This window comes from Pseudophryne corroboree, chromosome 7 (genome assembly GCF_028390025.1).
Source record: "Pseudophryne corroboree isolate aPseCor3 chromosome 7, aPseCor3.hap2, whole genome shotgun sequence".
In the NCBI taxonomy this organism is placed as follows: Eukaryota; Metazoa; Chordata; class Amphibia; order Anura; family Myobatrachidae; genus Pseudophryne; species Pseudophryne corroboree.
In genome coordinates this window covers 37,956,075-37,975,902 of record NC_086450.1, presented here as the reverse complement: position 1 = coordinate 37,975,902, position 19,828 = coordinate 37,956,075, and the positions used below count along the sequence as shown (strand labels likewise).

At 45.4% G+C, this 19,828-nt stretch overlaps 1 long non-coding RNA gene across 1 annotated transcript in view; it reads left to right on the top strand.

The window, feature by feature from the left end:
* The window catches only part of LOC134943329 (uncharacterized), a 361,042-nt gene that overhangs the window by 191,013 nt on the left and 150,201 nt on the right, over window positions 1–19,828 (top strand). The gene's annotated exons all lie outside the window — the stretch shown is intronic.

Genomic DNA, 19,828 nt, shown 5'->3' with positions numbered 1-19,828 from the left:
TGATGCTCTCCATATCATATTGCTGTCTCTGATCATCTCTGTATTATATGGCAGGCACTGATCCTCTCTGTAATATATGGCGGTCACTGATCCTCTCTATATTATATGGTGAATACTGATGTTCCCTGTATTATAGAGCAATTACTGATGCTCTCCATATCATGTTGTGGTCACTGATCCTCTCTGTATTATATGACAGTCAATGTGATGCTCTCTTTATTATTTGACGCCAACTGATGCTCTCAGTATTATATGACAGTCAGTGATGCCCCTAGGTGACAGAAAGCCTAGCTTCACCCCTAGGTTGCGGTGCTATAAGAAGGCAGTACTGGAAAGTTAGCATAATGCAGAATGCAGGACAACTTATTTGGCAAAATGCAAATGTTAATTACGTGATATTGGTCTGGTTGGGGTGAAACATGACTCGCACTAATGTAGTGATGGTAGGAGCAATGCCTGATCGTTACATATAGATGATATTGATTTAATGTCAGGCTGGTTGGGCGATAATAGATCTGTTAACTATAAGTGAACGTATAGCACTGCATCGCGCGAATTTGACCATTCTTACCAAATTACTTTATTCTCAAGTACAACACAAAGCCACTATCTCAGTATTTTTACAGGGTCACTTCAAGTTCCAGTCCACTCCCGCCCAGTGGTTCCGAGAGAGAGGGGGAGAGGGTACAAATTACCGGGCCCAGGTCTGATGGAGGGGCCCAGTGAGAGCCCAGAGGAAGCCCGGGCCCCCTTTCCCTTACCTGGCGGCAGCAGCAGCTGCAGCACTTTCCCTTAGCCCAGCACACTCTGCTGTGTGCTGGGCTGCAGTGTGGCCATGGAGGGGCTTAAAACACCATTTTTTCCTAAGGGTACATGACCACGCCTCCTGTGATTAGGTCACACCTCCTGAAAAGTACCTGGGCCCAGCCCGGCTCTCTACTGCCCTGCTTCCGCCTCCAGCTGCTCAGGTGTTAAACCTCATTCCAAAAACACACTTCTAGATGAATGTCAGTGTTTGCATGGCAAATAATTAGGCTGATAGGAAGGTATAGGAAGATACCGGCTGTCGGTATTCACTCCTGTTAAGTACTGCTGGCGCAATATAAATAACACTTGATAACAGGTAATAACATTACATTTTATAAAGCCTCTTGGTTCTTAAACATTCCCTAATTTTTGATTCTTGATTTAAATATATATTTTTTTTTTATAGAAGTCAAGGTGTGTGCTACAGTATATACCATTTAGTATACAGGATGTAATGTCTTCATACACACCGTGCTACATGTATTCTGGTTTGTGGAGGTTGAATGGCGAGGGTTAATAGATGGGACAAAGAGATGGTCCCTGAAAGCAGATTCCTGGGCCAAGTTGGGTAATAATGTATATTTTATTGGCTGGTGGTTTGCTAAATGAGTTCTTCTTATTATTCTAGGCTTGTATCCCTATATTAGAGTCTTCTAGCGTCTTGCTGTTTTGTCACAATACTGCAACCTTGTTTACTTTAGCTTCTTCACAAAAGATAATCCAACAAAATTACATTAATTATAAACCAATATGCTCCGTTCAATTCCCCAGCGTATCAAACCTGGCAATGAGCATCTGCTGTCTTCTTCTGCGTTTGGGTTTGGAGAACACGATTCACAGTATTGCTCAATGTATAATTAACAGTCAAATTAAAGATGCACAAACCCTTCTAGCGGGTTTCTTAACCCATATTATGCCGGGGGGGGGGTTGGGGTGGTAACAGCCTGTTGTGAGGGACACGACACTTCACCTGAAGCCACTTTCATTAATGTTGTCCTATCAAAGGTGCAGGTTATGACCAGTGACAATGATTTAATAATACTGATAGTAATTGTCACCAGTTGGACCTACGTGCCATAAATCTGCCCTATGTTTGTTCCACCAAGGTTTTTTTAATATGGCGTACAATGAATGTAGCCAGTGCTATATTAAAGAACAGTTTGATGAAAACATTGAAATCTTCAAATATGAAATAACAAAATGGTTACAAAATAATTATTCCGTCTTAGGTTCATTTTTAATTGGTGGTTTAAAGCGAATGTGCTGCTGAGGTTATTCCTCTACATCCAATAAATCATAAAGTCTTATACAACTACAGTATTATCCAACAGTACATCAGGGGTTTAATAGGACAAAAAGCATAAATTGCAAATCATGGCACTACTGCCACCAGTCTGCAGTGTGTGCAGAGCCAGACGTTCCAGCTGCCAGTTTGATAAAAGCTAGAGAAGGCATCTGAAATCCAAGTACCGCGTCTGAAGGCGCAATATCGAATCGCCATCGCGACCATCAGTTGCCGCATCGGCCATCTGAGTTGATAATAAACCATATTTACCTACGTTTATGGTCTCCTCTCTAGGCTTTTCCCAGAGAGGAGAACCTGCAGGAAACTTCTGGGTGTGGGGTGGGGCTGTGATGTCACTAACACATTTGCATAATTTAGCCCCACCCTCTCCATATGGAGCCGCAAATCCCAGGTGTAATCTGCTCACCCTGCCTGCATCACTAGGAAGTGTGCGGGATGTGGGAGATCTGGCTCCTCTTCTGTGGGTGCTGGGGACTGAAAAATCAGTAGAGCAAGTATGTAATGAACTAATTTGCAGACATTATCCCAGATTTATCAAGCCTTGGAAAGTGATAAATAGCACAGTGATAAAGTATCAGCCAACCAGCTCCTAACTGTCATTTTTCAAACACAGCCAGTGACATGGCAGTTAGGAAGGAGCTGATTGGTTGGTACTTTACCTCTGTGCAATTTATCACTCTCCAAGGCTTGATAAATGGGGGCCACTGTTTTTTTATTTATTTTCTGTTACCATATGAAAAGCAATGATTCATCTCTATAACTCATTTCAGCACTTAGGGAATAACTGTTTAATAAAAAGATGCAACATTGTTGGAAACATAAAAACATTGTATAGTAATTTCTATCGGCGCATCTGGTTCTTCTTGCAAAGTGTAGCTTATAGGCGACAACAATCTAACGCCATCTTCAGATGGTGTTGTCTATCGGCCCAAGCTCTGGAACCCTTTGCATTCTGGAACTTGGTAAATTCAGCAAGAAAGCAGCTCCCATTGATTTCTATGGGGGTCTGTTTTTGCAGTTAAAAATGAGGGACCACAGAAGATATTGGAGATAACTGCTTCGGTCCTCTGTAGATACATTCAGGGATAGTTATTTATTAATTGCAGGTACTCCCTGAAAACAGTGCTGGATTAAGGGGGAAGGGGGGGGGTCCAGGGGGTAAGTACCCCGGGCCCCTCTTTCTGAGGGGGCCCCTTGTCCGGAGCTGCTGTCCACAGATGATTCTACTTGTCTCCAGGATCCACCGCCAGCAGCAGCACTCCCAGTAGCAGTGGCGGTAGAGCCTGAAGACGAGCAGAATCATCCCCGCCGCTTGCAATGGAATATGTGCCCGCATACTCACCACTTAGTCTGCAGCGCCAGTGTGAGTAGCGCCGCTGCGCAACTGACACTCGGGGATGAGACATCATGACGTGACGTCTCATCCCCTAAGAATTCAACGAAGAGCGGGACATTAGGGGCCGGCAAGACGGACTCTGAAGGTGCCTGTCAGCCCTGCGGTGATCAGTGGTGGGTATGTAACTGAGGAGAGGGGGGTGAGGGTGGCTGGGGAGAGAGAATCATTAAATATATTTTATAAGGTGTTAAATACATTATTAAACGTGATGGGGCTCATGAAATATTTAGTGGATGGGGGAATCATTAAATATTTATGAGGTGGGGGAACATTAAATAGGGGTGAGCGAGGGTCATTATTAAACAAGAATAATAAAATATACGGTATGTGTGTGTATATATATATATATATATATATAGTTGTATCAACAGCCCGGCACTCTCTTAGATACTGAAGTGCCCCCAGAATAAATGGAACGCTGTACGAAGAAAACTGCGGCACTCGGGGACTGCTGAAAAGTCACTGTATTAAATACAATACATCATTCATCGACGTTTCGGGGAATTCAACCCCTTTCTCAAGATGTGGAAGAGACAAAAAGAACAGGAAAAACCCACTCACCTTTATAGAAGGAAGAAGAACCGCCACAACACCCATGCATGCAGATCCGGAGCTCCGTGTCCGGCGTGTGGGAGGCGCCTGGAGATGACGTGCCGTGACGTCCGTGCTGAGCACGGACGTCCGTTGCCTAGCAGCGGCAGACGCTGTACCCACAGGCCGGAGGCTGGAGAGCGGGGAGAGAGAAGGGACATAAAGCATAGCGCGGTGCTCAAAAGACATAATGTAAACATAACAAGACCCAAACCACAACAAACTGAAGTAGAAATACCGACCCAGCACCACCTAAGCATCCAGGTCCGCTGTAACATCCCGATTAGAAGCTAAAAATAGAGTGCCCAGCATGCAAAATGTGCAGAGAGAGCATAAATAGACCGGATGCTTATATACATGAGCCCACGGTAATACAACCTGGGTATAGTGATGACCAAGAGAGGGTCCCCATGATCCCCACCTCAATGATGTTAAAGTCACTATGATTAATAGTAGTGGTGATACACTGAAGGAGATCCAGTCCAAGGGTATCACCACACCCCAAAGTCTTGTTAAGCCTGAGGCCTATCCATATTCGCAACAGATGGGTATGCTCTGATGTACCAATCAGTAGCTATCCAAATGTGCTCCACATAATTCTTTCATTGAGGCCCTTGGGATTGATCGTGTTGAGCCTGTAGATCCAAGTCGCCTTCCTTGCGAAGTAATAAGCCATCGCGGTCGCCTCCCCGGATGTGCTTGGGGAAGTGATCGATGATAATGTGCTTGAGGTCTCCCAATGAATGTCCAGCCTCTTGGAAATGTCTGGCCACAGGTTGGTCAGAGGAAGTTCCCGTGATGGCGGACTTGATGGCCGAACGGAGAAGAGCCATGCGTTCCCTCAGGGTCCTAATTGTCTTCCCTACATAGCAGAGGTTGCAGGGACAGATGATCAGATAGATTATGTGTGTGGTAGTGCATGAGACAACATGTCTGATGGAAATTTTTCTACCTGTGAGGGGTAACGTGAACGAAGGTCCAGTAATCATGTGGCTGCAGGTAGTACACCCTAAGCATCGGTAGCAGCCTGGTTTCTTTGAAAGGAAAGTTGCTTTGGCAGGCTTCGAAATACTGGAGATATACGTGTGCACCACCAGGTCTTTGATATTACGACCCCTCCTATAACACATCATGGGGGTGATGTGTTTAAATGGGAGAGAAGTGTCCGTGGAGACTATGGGCCAGAGGGCTCTGTTGGCTCTGTTCAAAATAGGGCTAGAGGTATCGAAATAAGTGGTCCACGGATTCTGTCAACCAGTGATCTTCTAGTAGGTTTTAGAAGCTCATCCCATTTTAGAAGTAACATTTCCCTTTTGATGCAAACCAAGGCTGTTTTGTCATACCCCCTTTGGGTGAATTTGATGACCATCTTGTCCAGTTCTTGTTCAAGCTTGTCGGGTTGATTGCAAATGCACCCTTAGCATTTGAGATCTAGAAAAGCCCTGTTTCAAGGGGCGAGGATGGTGGCTATTGGCACGTAAGAGGGTGTTCATATCCGTGGGTTTGCTGTAGATGTTAGTCAGGAGTGTCCCGGAGCTCAGTGATACCAAAACATCCAAGTAGTTGATGGACGTCGAGGACCACTGACAAGTGATCCTGATGGGGGAGGGTCTGCTGTTAATATATTCCAATAGACGTATAAGTGCCGCCTCTCCTCCTGTCCAAAGGATGAATATGTCGTCGATGTATCTTGCGTAAAGGGCTATGGACTGAGCTACTGAGGGATCTTGGAAAAACATATATGCACACACATATATTCTATTATTCTTATATGATAATGATACATGCTCACCCCTATTTAATGCTCCCCCACCCCATAAATATTTAATGATTCCCCCATCCCTTAAATATTTTGTGAGCCTCCATCACATGTTTAATAATGTATTTAGTACTCTATAAAGAAAAAAAAATTGTATATATTTTATGGATGGTGTAATGGTTAGCATTACTGCCTCACAGCGCTGAGGTCATGGGTTCGATTCCCAGCATGGCCCTAACTGTGTGGAGTTTGTATATTCTCCCCGTACTTGTGTGGGTTTCCTCTGGATACTCCGGTTCCCTCCCACAATCCAAAAATATACCGGTAGGTTAATTGGCTCCCAACAAAATTAACCCTAGGGTGAATGTGTCTGCGTGTACATGTGGTCGGGAATATAGATTGTAAACTCCACTGGGGCAGGGACTGATGTGAATGGCCAATTCTCTGTAAATCGCTGTGGAATATGTGTGCGCTATATATATAAATGGAAATAAATAAATAAATAAATAAATATATATATATATATATATATATATATATATACAGGCAGAGGTGCGGCACTCAGGGCTCAGGATGAAGAATAAAATCAGCGACAACCATGTAGCAACGTTTCAATCTAATAAAAGATTTTCATCAGGCATTTTCATCTTTTAATAGATTGAAACGTTGCTGACGTGGTTGTCGCTGATTTCATTCTTCATCCTGAGCCCTGAGTGCCGCACCTCTGCCTGTATATGTTTATTAAACATTGTGAGGGCACCGGATCAAGGTAACATTTTTAAGGGAGTGCCAGACACACTGCAATATATATATATATATATATATATATATATATATAGAAAGACAGAAAAAGAAATGTCCTTATAGAGAGGGGTATGCATCCATCCACTCCCAATGGTAAAGGAACAGGCGGCACTCCAAGGGTCTTATGTAAACGAAATTGTATTCAAAATGATAAATCAAATAAATGGCATATTGTAGCCCAATGGCTAAAATATGCCATTTATTTGATTTATCATTTTGAATACAAGTTTGTTTACATAAGACCCTTGGAGTGCCGCCTGTTCCTTTACCATTGGGAGTGGATGGATGCATACCCCTCTCTATAAGGACATTTTTTTTTCTGCATTTCTACAAAGGAAGGCACCAGGGCAGTTGCATTGTTATCCAGGGAGTGCCGACCATACCAACTTCTGTATATATATATATATATATATATATATATATATATATATAGGATCAGTACTAAATCCCGCTGGACGGGATCCCGGCGGTCGAAATACCGACGCCGGAATCCCGACCACACACCAATCCCGACAGGGGTGGCGAACAGAACGCGGCCCCTTATGGGCTCACTTCGCTCGCCACGCTGCGTTATGGACACCCAAGGAGGGAGAATATGTCGGGATTGTGCTGGTCGGGATTCCGGCGTCGGTATTTCGACCGCCGGGATCCCGTCCAGCGGGATCTTGACCGCCTCCCATATATATATATATATACATATATAAAACCTGTCACAGGGGGACGAGGCACAGCCAGGGGATGTGGTAGCAACATGAGGGAGAGGGGCCATGTGGTACCAACATGAGGGAGAGGGGCCATGTGGTACCAACATGAGGGAGAGGGGCCATCCTGTTTTGAGAGCCCCGGGCCCCCTGGGGGCTTAATCCGGCCCTGCCTGAAAATGGGTGGTATCAGAGGATATTTCATAAATAATAATTGATAAATAGGCCCCATAGTATCAAAGAACTATATAATGTATGCCAAAATGTTCTTAAATGTCATATGTGGCAATATCAAGCCAGGTGGCAATAGTGAGCTATGGATCCTGTGTGGGGCTGGCGGGATAAAACCACAGAAGAAGAAAAAGGAGGTGTGTCCACACCTCAGTGCCGCAGTGCGGAGATAGTCCCTGTGGGCCTGTGCAGTCAGGTGAGGCTGCCCCTTGTACAGAGCCCGAGTGGTGCTGAGGCAGCTGGGAACCAAGAATGGCCTTTACATATGTATGCAGTTACATTATGTTAAACATTTATCTATAAACTCAAGTAGTGCAAATTATTCCCATGTCTCTATTTTATGCTGAAGGGGTTTTGGGGAGATCGGGACCATGGCATGTAACAGAAGGGCAGATTTATTAAGCCCGGAGAAGTGATAAGTGGAAGGTGATAACGCACCAGCCAGTCAGCTCCTAACTGTCATTTTTCAAACCCAGCCTGGAACTTGACAGTTAGGAGCTGATTGGCTGGTGCTTTACCACCTTTCAATTTGTCACTTCACCAGGCTTAATAAATCTGCCACAGAGTTAGGTGGGCACAGAAGTGGCTGAGAGAGGCCCTTGCACTATCCTCCTTTCACTTTGCTGAACCCACAGATTGAGTAGCTCCTCAGCAAGAGATGGCTTAGAAGCTGGGCTGGCTGTACCATTAGCTGCCTTAGGTGCTGGGATCTGGAAAACGCCACTGAGTCTGCCCATCGCATTGTTAAGACTTTCTCTTCGTGATATCCTTGTTATATATACTCAATGCAGACAGCAGCTGCGGAACCCAAAACATGCTACCCCGCTCAATCACCTAAGTCGCTGGGAAGAGGGTATTGGTGGTGGTGGAGGGCAGTGGGCTAAAGATTTGCTTAGGGTGCCCAGAAACCTTACACCGGCTCTCCTTTGAAGACCCAAAAATCAGCGAAAGAGTTGAAATCTGATTTACCATAAGAATTATGGATATACTGTAATTATCCCATTGTGCATTAGATTTTTAAGGGGCTTTTAAATCAATTTAAAAAATAATTCCGCATTCAATTAGTGTCGTGAAATGGCATGAGCGAAAATGGATTAAAAACCGGGCAAAGGGCGTGGCCTAGCTAGCAAATTGAGAAGACGTGGTTTCCAGGGGCTCCTGTTAACCACACATATATTGCGGGCTATATACATTGTTGGGGGCTCCCTTTACCCCCACTGCCTCCTGATATCATCCCCCAGATTGTGTGTTAGAGGGGACGTGGCTGCGGAGCCGGGGGACTCTTTTAAGGGTCCCTGCGGGTTGTGGCCTTCCCCTCATAGTGAAGCCGGGGACTGAAGTTGGCGTCTCATCCCGGCCCGGGCGCTTGGCCGAGCGGAGCATTCCTATCGCGGGCACCGGGTAGAGGCGTCTACACCCGTGACGGGAGCAGCAGAAGCACCTGTAATCTTCCTTCCTGAGACCCAGCGGCTGAAGTCGAGATCCTCCATGCTTAGTGGCGGCGGTGACAGTTCCGATCGGTTGGTAAGTTCTCCCACCCACCTGTATGATTCTTGGCGCTCGGGGGCTTTGCAGAGAGCGTAGCACCCCCGCCCCTCCTGAGATCTGTCCACGGCTGTGGGCGGCCTACTAAGTAGCGCCGGCGGGTCAGGCAGCTCCCTCCGTCACCGGGCGACCGCGGCCTCCACCCTTTCTGCGCTGTGACCGGGGGCTGGAGTTTAGAGGTGATCCGGCCGTGAGCTCCGGGACCGGAGAGCAGCTGCAGCGGGTCCCGAGTACAAGCCTGCGGACACCTGTCTCATCCACCCTGCAGAGGCATACCACACCGGGCCCCCCCCTGTTGTCGCAGGGCTGAAACACAGCAGGTCCTCTCCCTGCATCCAGAGCTGTCAAGTGGTCACTATTGCAGCCATTTTAAGTTTGCTTATACATCTGTCTTATCCAGAATAGTGCCAGTGCACTTCTAGAGCAGACTGCCCTGTTTATATCATCTACGCCCTTCTGCCTGGATCTCCTATACACTGGCCCATATAACCTTGGGGTTGGTAACCTCTGCCCCTGCTGTTATTTATTCTCCTTTCACACTGGGCCCTCTCGGCTGAGGGGTGGCTGCCGTTCACTCCTCGGAATCAAATCGGCTGGTGCCCTGGCGGGATGTGATCGCCACTAAAATGAGCTCTCCCTGTGCCTCCCCGCAGTCATTTTAGCCGACATGTCTCCATACATGGCATGCCGTTCTTGGGCTTCCACTAAACTCCCCTCTCAGCTAGAGTTACATCTTTTTTTTTGTGTGTCTCAGACACTACATAATGCCTCCAAAGAAGCATAAAGCCTCCAAATCGATTTCTCAAGTCACCTTTTTTAAGCTGTCCCCTTATCGCAACACTTCTCAGGGGACTGGGGTCCCTGCCACTGAACCGACCTCCTCGCCTACACTTTCCTCTCCCATGGCGGCCACATCCTCACCTCATAACCCTTCCTCCTTGCCACATCTAGAGGACAGTGAGGCCTTAACGGTGGGCAATATGAAGCTTTTGCTGCACCAGTTTAAAAACGAAGTGGCGTCTGAATTTCGGGCCATGTTGCTAACCTGCCAGAGCTCTATTGAGGATTTGGGCGAGAGTACCGGTCAGCTGGAAACAAAAATGGGTGAGGTGGTGGGCTCTCATAATACCCTCATCGACTCTCATGATACCCTTGAGGGGGAAGTAGCTGCCTTGCGGGATAAAGTGGCGGATTTGGAAGATCGTTTGCGAAGAAACAACCTCAAGCTCAGAGGGGTTCCTGAATCCATTTCTAATAGCAGCCTACATGACTTTACTATAGAGGTTTTTAAGAAGCTATTACCCTCCGCCACCTCATCAGATCTGCTATTGGACCGTATTCATAGGGTTCCGAAGGCCCGCAGTGCTCCCGAGGGGTCGTTGAGGGATGTTTTAATGAGAGTCCATTTCTTCCACATTAAAGAGTCCTTGCTCAAGGTGGCTAGACCTTCTTCTGACACAGTGGAAGCTCTGGGCCCGCTTCAACTCTTTGGAGACCTATCACAGTACACCCTCACCAAGAGACGCTCTTTTCAGTCTGTTACCGTGGCCCTTTGGAAAGCTGGCATCGTTTATAGCTTCCCCACACGTCTACTGATTTCCAAGGAGGGTTCTACTATAGTCGTGTCTTCTGTGGAGGACGGTATGAGACTTCTTCATAAATGGAATTTAGGTGGAGAGCGTGGGTCCGGTTCTCCTGACCGCCGACTCCAGCAGGACTGGTCGACGGTTGGGAAATAGGGCTTCATCTCTGATGCATCTTCTTCGCAAAGAACAGCCCTCATTGGGCTAGGGATATTTTTCATAAAGTCTTGCTACAAGAGTTGTTACGGACATTGTCTTCACTGATTACCGTCATTGAGGTTTTTTTGTATTCTAGCTATAATCGTTTATACACTGTTTAATGTTGCTTTTTTCAGAAGCTAGATTTCTGTACTATGTTTCATTTTGGTCTCTCTGTTTCGAGTACTATACTAATTTGGTAGTTCTAGAACTCAGTGACCTACTCACAATAACATGTATAGGTAGGCTTGACTTAATTTGTTTTCTATGCCATGTGACCGTCTGGTTACCGTTTTCTTATTTTTCTGATTATTTGACTGTGGGGAGGTTGGCCACTAACCTCTCTATTTTGTACTGTGAGGCGCTGGATGTTTTAGCGCCTTACTGTGACTCTTTACAGAGTCCTCTCTTTCTTTCACTCTTTTCCTACTTCTCTCTTTTCTCCCCTTGTTTGTTTCCCTCTTGTGTCTTGTCTCCCCCATGTTTATTGCTCTGATGTGTTAGAGTGTTCAGGATACGGTAGTCTCTTTTATTGCACCTGTTGGTGGTCAGTCCGCCCCCCGGTATCCAATTATGGTTAAATTGGTATCACTGAATCTTAAGGGATTGAATTCCCCACAGAAGCATAAATTAGCTTTGTCCTACTTCTATAAAGTGAAGGCGAATGTTGTTGCTATTCAGGAAACTCACTTTAGGAAACTAAACCCCCCCCAAATTTTATGATAATCGCTTCCCTACCTGCTACATGGCCAATGGCCCCACAAAAAAGGCTGGCGTCGCGATACTAATTTCCCTAAACTGTTCTTTCACCCTAGAATCCCAAATAGTAGACCCTGAAGGTCGGTACCTTATATTATTAGGACAACTCGAACACACTATGGTTACCTTGGTCTCGTGTTACGCACCGAATTCTGGGCAACTTACGTTCTGCAGGAAATTATGCTCCCTAATACAGAACCATGCTAAAGGGGCCGTTATAATATTGGGGGATTTCAACATGGTTGTTGACCCTCTATGGACAGATCCCGACCCCCTAGAAGTACTTTAACTAGGACTGGGACAGCTTGAGATAGGAATACTGGTTTTCGCCACTTACTAGGGGAGTATGATCTCTATGATGCGTGGAGGACTAAACACCCCACGGTTAGGGACTATTCTTTTTACTCGCATGTCCACTCCTCGTACTCTAGAATTGACCTAGTCTTGACTGATAAGGAGTTGCTAGCGACTACTAGGAAAATAACCATATTGCTGATGTCTTGGTCCGACCATTCCCCACTATTGGTAGTATGGGACCCAGGAGCTCGTAAAGTATCTCCAGGCCCCTGGAGGCTGGGGAATTTCTTACTTAATCATCCAGAAGCATCTCTTGCTATACAACGTTCTATACAGTTGTATCTAGATACTAATAAGCCGGAGGATACCTCGATCTTTAACAACTGGTGCTCCTTTAAAGTGGTAATACGGGGATCGGCAATTCAGGCAGCTTCACGGCTTAAACGTTCTCAAAATGCTGATCGAATGTTGGCTGACAGTGAAGCTGCCAGACTTGAATTGCTGCATAAGGCTAATCCACAAAATAGAACTATTTTTAAACTTTTGCTTGCCACTAGGGAGAAGGTGAATGTTTTCTCTCTTCGGGAGGTGCAACGTAATATTGCATGCCTGAACCAGAGATTTTATGTATTTAGAAATAAAGCGGGTCGACTTTTAGCCTGGAAATTGAGAGGTAGGCAAGATAAGGCCAGAATTTATTATATTTGTTCCTCCACAGGCTCCAGAGTATCCGAGCCTTATGATATAGCAAACACCTTTGCAGAGTATTACTCCCAACTTTACAGTTTACAGTCAGATCCAACTATTCCTCAGCCCTTAGAGGCTGAAATCCAGTCCTTTCTGAATAAAATCTCCCTCTAGATGCTGGACTCCGCGACCTGCCTGTCCCTTAGTTTCCCTTGGACTATTAGTGAACTAGAAGCAGCTATTGAGGATCTCCCGCGAGATAAAGCGCCTGACCCTGATGGCTTCCCATCCAATTTCTATAAAACGTACAAAGATGACTTGGCCCCAGTGCTGTTGTCCATATTTAATGAGGCATCTGATGTAGGGAGGTTTCCAAGGGAAATGCTTGAAGCGCAAATAGTTGCTATCCCTAAACCTGGTAAACCGCCTACATCTGTCCAAATTGACCGTCCTGTAGCTCTGTTAAACACAGACGTTAAGCTTTTTGCGAAGCTTATCGCTAGTCGCCTCTGTCCGTTATTACCATCTCTCATAGCTGCAGATCAGGTTGGCTTTGTCCCGTGCAGGCAGGCCCCGGACAACACTCGGAGAGTTTATAACGTCATGGAGTATTGTACTGCACATAAATATTGATTCTTTCATTAGATGCCGAAAAGGCGTTCGACAGACTCCATTGGGGCTATTACAGATCTGTTCTATGTAAATTTGGAATCTCTGGGAGGTTTTTGGACTCTATATTTGCCTTGTATTCCACTCCTTCTGCAAGGGTGTTTGTTAATGGGTGTTTGTCGGGTCGGTTCGATATATCGAAAGGCACTAGACAGGGTTGCCCCTTGTCACCCCTCATTTTTGCTCTAGATATCGAGCCCCTGGCCGAGACTATTAGGTCTGATGCGACAGTTACAGGTCCCGAAATAGGAGGATTGAATCACAAGATCAACCTATTCGCAGATGACATCTTGCTTTGTCTAACCCTTCCTGATACCTCCCTTCCCGCCCTCCATAGTATATTGGAAATGTATTCCAGAATATCCTACTATAAATTAAATACTTCCAAAACGGAAGCTCTGCCGCTCTATACCCCGCCGCATATATTGGCTTTGCTCAAGGACAGATACAGACATGCTTGGCAAGTGAGTTCTATTAAGTATTTGGGTATTCATCTCTCGTTAGACCAGGATTTGTATGATTGCAATTATACACCTTTATTATGCGCATTTGAAAAATTAATTAAAGAATGGTCCCTCCATGAAATTTCTTGGTCATGGCGTGTTTCTGCAACCAAGATAGTACTGCTTCCTAAACTCCTCTACTTGTTTCGGGATATCCCTAGTAGCTTCCCCAATCCTCTTAGTGTCAGAGCTAACAAAATCATTTCGCACTTTATTTGGAAGGGGTCTAAGCCCCGTATTGCTAGGCAGGTTTTGACTCTACCCAAGAATGTTGGTGGAGTAGCTTACCCTATGTCAAAGTCGAAAAATATTGTTATACATATCCTTTGTTCTAACCCCTCATGCACATGCACGCTGCTCGTGCACCCGGTCCCCCGTGCGTACACATACCCGCAAGTTGCGTAAGAGACGCTCCAGCGACTCGTGCGCATGATATGTGTATCTACGGCGGAGTTTGTGAGCGTGTAGCGTGCGACTCGAACGTAGCATATTTAACCCAAATAGTGCATTTTGTAGTTATAGTTCCCTTAGATAATGTCAGCGAGTAATGTTAGTTTAAACAGTTCCTGGACGGAGAGATTCGTTTTTGCATGATAGGAAGGGTCAGACAAAGGTTGGTAGGTGATGTCTGGTATCCAGCTGTAGGGTATTTTTAGGGTAACATTCGGTTGTTAGTTAGGAAAAGATCGCTTGCTCCTGCATATAGTTATGTACAGAAGAAGATTATGAACATTAATTGTATTTGCTGTAAATTACACATGCGGCGGGAATCCAGAGGATACCTCCCACCAGAGCAGTTGGGGAAGGACATCGCCTACCTGTTCAAATCCACCTATGACCTTTGCTGTAATGTAAGGACACATCCCTGTGTCCAATGAACAATGAGATTACAGTGACCATTGTATTGTGAATGTATGTTGTGTATAAAAAGACCACTGTTGCCTGGCCAGACACAAGACTCTGAAGGCATTCTCCCTGATAGCTGAGGACTGGTCCAGGACGCGCTTACGAACGATTCCCCACGTATGTATATTCTCTGTAGCCATTATTCTCTATTATTCTGTTTAGATTTCCTTGTTAGCCTGTAGTGTATAACTTGTATCTGTTTACCCCTTTTCTCTGAATAATCCACTGTGGTGTTAGAGCCCAGTGGTTTACCACAAACAGTGTTGTGTTTTCACTTTCCTGCCTGAGCTTTTAAAGTAGATTAACCTGTTTAACCTGTTTTAGATTAACCTGCATTGTTAAGGTCTATGCACTGCGGATACTTTGTATCGCCAGTGCTGTTTAAGGTTTAAAGTATAAGCACATCCTTACACTGTTTTCATTAATAAGGTTTACAGTATATTACTCTGTGTGCGTACATGCCGCGTGTGCGTCGTGCCCACGGCACAGCGTCTGATACGCTAAGTGCGTATCCATACGGTACTCAGTACGCAAATAGCGTACTTAGTCCGTAGTGTGTGTAATAAGTCTAGCGGCCATAGCGGCTCCACGGTAATAGTATATAGCTTTATGTTTTAAGGTAATATTTGACATTATCAATTGAGGGCATCGTCCGGTCCTCCTCATATCCGCAGCCTAGCAGGACAAGGCAGACTTTATCAGCAAAAGGCGGGAAGGTAGTATCCCCTGTTAGCCTTTTCTTGGTCGGGGATACACTGGTGCTGATTAGATAAGCGTCTGCTCCGCATGGTTTGTAGGGATGCTGGTGGGATCCGAAAGGTAAGAACGTAAAGCTATTGTTTTTTTTAAATCTGTTAAATTTCTGTTTGGTGCCAACTGCGCACGCAACACACGTAACACACGCACACACCTGTATTTTATTTGTGTATTTTGCATATCTACTCGCTTGTTGCCATTAGCATTGATTACGTGCTGAAAAATTTGTTGCTATTTAGTTAAGAATATAGAGTAATATTTAAGGGAGTACGTGTAAAACACACACGCAGCCTGACCTAGTTATAAAGGAGATACTGTGTGGTGTTGGTAAGCGATTATAGTTAAATATCGTTTACATTTATAGAAGTGTGGTATTTGTATTACTGCGGACATATCCGGCCTTTGTACACGTGTCTCGGACAGCGTGCGAGACTGCGTACGCAACGCAAAGGCCTACACACGTGGCGTATTTTACGCAACGTGCGCACAGATACGCCCACTTAATAGAAATAGCGCGATAGCATTGTTTTAGTTTAGGCGATACGGTAGCCACGCGATAATAGCACAAATTGATCAGTGTCCAAAATTTAGTTTAAAAGAACCTTCTCTTATTGCATTACCTCTGGGACTAGGCTGTTTCACCTGAATGAAAGTTAATTTTCTGTACAGAAAAATCAAAGTGTATATGAGTGAACGGGCGTGAGTGTGCAAATAAAGGTTTTGTGAACCCAGAAGTCGGGATCCCGTAGGAGTACACCAGTGGAGTGAACACTTGGTGGCGTGAGATTGGCTTGCTCACGTTTAACAGTGATAAGAGTACAAAGGAGCAAGGTAGCAAGTTTAACAGCAGACCAAGAGGTCAGCGAAGTCAGAAATCCGCTGACTAAGTCAAGCGAAGTTCTGAAAACCGTGGCCTGAGAAAGGTCAGCGGTGAGAGCGCAGCCCCGGGGGTTTGCGTAGTACCCATATAGGCCCATTTAGAGAATATGCTCCGGCTGCGGTTTCGCCCCCTAAACAATCGATCCCGTTGGTCGTCCGGCGGATAAGTAATAGTTACTTATACGCAGTGCGACTGTACCGCACGTTAGTGTGTGCAATAGTTAGTTCAACTTGATACCCATTACGCCATTTGCGTAAAATCGCGGGATCATAGACGCTAATTGTACACGCAGACGTGATTTGTGTAACAGGTTTTTTTTATTTTAAGGGAGTTTCGCTGTTCACTCAGGAAATCTCCAACAACTGATATTTACTGGGAGGGGTAGCACACTCCCACATGCTCTCAGTAAATAGAGGTTACGCAGGGCCCTAGGTTGGGTACGACCAGCACTAGGAACAGTGTGTGGGTCTATTGGCCAACGTGGGCGTGAGTGGGTGAAAGCGCTCGGAGAACTTTCACCGTCGCCTTACCACTGAGTAATTTGTTTTTTGTAGGAATTAGCTGAGAAGGCAATACCTGCAAAAGAATGGGGGCCAGTTGCTCAAGTAAGGGACGATCAACCAGGGTTCAGGTTGATATGTGGCGGCCTAAAGGGTCGGCGAGGTACATAATGTGTGAGAAATCTGGATCTCACACAGAGGTTTTATGCTATGAATGGGAACGTATGACTGTGGAAGATAGGGAACCGTTCCCTAAGGTAGGCAGTTTTAATCCTGAGGTGTTGCAAAATTTAAGGAGAAGGATATGTCTGATAAAATCCAGGAAACAAAGGATTAGACATTATGATTGTTTACAGTTATGGCAACAGGAGGGTGAGATACAACGGGGATTAGCTCAAGCAGCTGTTTCCAACCCTAGCAGGAAACTGATAGCAACTGCACCACCCCCACCGTACATTACAGGGGAGAAAATGGCTACAGAGAATGGCATACTGGTATACGATAAGAGTGCACTTAATAAATGTATTAATGACGATAAGAGTAAAGTAGATAAATGTATTAATGCTAATGCTAACCCATGCAAGTTGTATCCCATCTTAAACTTCCCTCAGGACTGCGACCAAGAGGATGAGCCCAGCACGATATCGGCACTCTCTCTAGCAGCCACCATACAAGATACTCAAGTGGGCACGGCCCAACCAGTAAGAGCAGTAGCAAAGGCCCCTAGTGGAGGGACAGGTGAGATCGTGTCCACAGGTAAGTACGGTACTGTACATTATGCAGAAACCATTGCACCTCACATTGTAGAGTCAACACAGAGTGATGTAATTGAACTGAATCCTGTCAGGGTGATCGCAGTCCCCAATGGAAAGACTGACGCTCTGGGAATCACTCCCGTCAGGAACATTGCTATGCATTGCCCTGGTCCCGGACAGAATTGAGGACAATTATGTCTGAATTTCCCGATCCCAGGAAAGATCTAGCCGCATGTCAGAGGTTTATCAGAGAACTAGGTAACGCCAACCAACCCAATAACAAAGATTGGCGGACAGTGCTAAGGGCATGTTTGCCCTCCAATATTGACCCCGTGAAATTCATTGCGGACTGTAAATTAGATGCAGAAGTACCTCTTACTGATGAGTACAATCAGGAGAACGTAAAACAGATCAATCTGCAGTTAGGAGTATATTTCCCAACTGTTGTCAAGTGGAATAAAATTTTCTCCATTAGACAAAAAGGTGAAACTGCCTCTGACTATTTCCATCGAGCACTGCAGGAAATGGCTAGATTTACTGGGATCGAAGACATTAAGGATAATGTACATCATAGGGAGGTAGCGGTGTCCGTATTAATGGACGGGTTAAAGGAAGTGTTGAGAACCAGGGTACAAACCACTCAACCTAGCTGGAGAGGTATCTCGGTGGCTGCGTTAAGAGAGTCCGCTATTGAGCATGATCAGAACATCATTAAACACAGGGAGTCACAGGGGGATAAGCTGATGACAGTAAGTATACAGACCCTTACAACAAAGCCACATCAGCCTAAACCCCAGACCCCTGATGGTAAGTCGTATGTAGTAAAATGTTATAACTGCCATAAGGAAGGACATATTGCACGGAGTTGCAGATTTAGAGACCCACATAAGGTATATCGACCCCCTAGACAAGAAAACGAGCAAAGTTATGATGAACGTAATTGGAATCAGGGATCATATAGGAAAAATTTTGGGCCGCACCTGTAGTCTACAGCCAGTGAAATTAATTGCGAACCTTGGAAGTAAACCTGAGGTCCCAAGTTGATGTAATTGGTAGGTCATTCCTTGTGGATACAGGGGCGGCCAGGTAAACTCTCTGATTTATCTTTAAATGTTTCCTCTTCATCTCTGACGTTCACCGACAGAACTACAGCTCAAACGTCACATGTCTACTCGGTCTTTTCAGAGGTCTGCCCAACCCCGGTATATCTCACCAACATCATTGTGCCTGGCCATGCACAGAGGGTGGAGAGTGGAAATACTGGTGGGGGAAGACTGTGCAGAGATACCGATAGACATGTTGGTGTGACAGCCTGAAGGTGAACGGAAACCTGACAATTTTTTTTCTTTATTCTCTCTCTTTTTGTTTTTTCATGTTCTACGGATGGTATTTCACACAACAGTTAAACACATGGTAATGCAAGATTTATGCTCCCTACAGAAAAGTCGCTAACTCGGAAAGTGTCACTGGAGTGTCCGTTTCGGGAAGACTGAGAGGCAGCACTGTTGAGACGGCATCTGAGCAAGGAGAACAAAAAGACTAGAGGCGGTTATCGTACCAGTTTTCTTTCCCTTCTATTATTTCCTTTACCTCCCATTACCGCTCTTTCTTTCTCCTCCTGCAAGATGGACTTACCCCAAGAGACTGCGTTCCGGGTTTTCCTGTTGACCCTGTTGTTGACCAGAACAGTCTATTTCGGTGAGAGTACCAGAGAGGTCGAGAAAGGATCTGGAATGGGTTCTGATGACAAGGACGGATTAGTAGAATTCCAAGAGCAACACAGTCACCGAGCAAAGGCGAGTATCAGAAAACGATCTAGTAGTCATGAAACTAGGAGACATTGTGAAGGATTGTTAGCTGAGGAGAATTGTATCTGTAGAAATTGTGAAAACATAGTTGAGGATGGGTGCATCCAGAGATGTCAGTCCAGCCTTAATATCAACATGGACCGTCATCCATTGAGTGATTATCACTCATTAGTGGGTAAGGTTTTAAACCAAACGGAATGCTGGGTGTGCTCACAAGTACCTCAAGGTCAGAGCAAGTCAGGATTAGTACCGTACCCTTTAACACTAGATGAGGTACTTGAATTAAGGGGTGGGAGACCGGTGGACAAGAAATTTAATATTTCTAGGCCTCCTAGTTTGAAGCTCCACCAATATCATGTGGATAGGTCCTTAATATGTTTCAACATT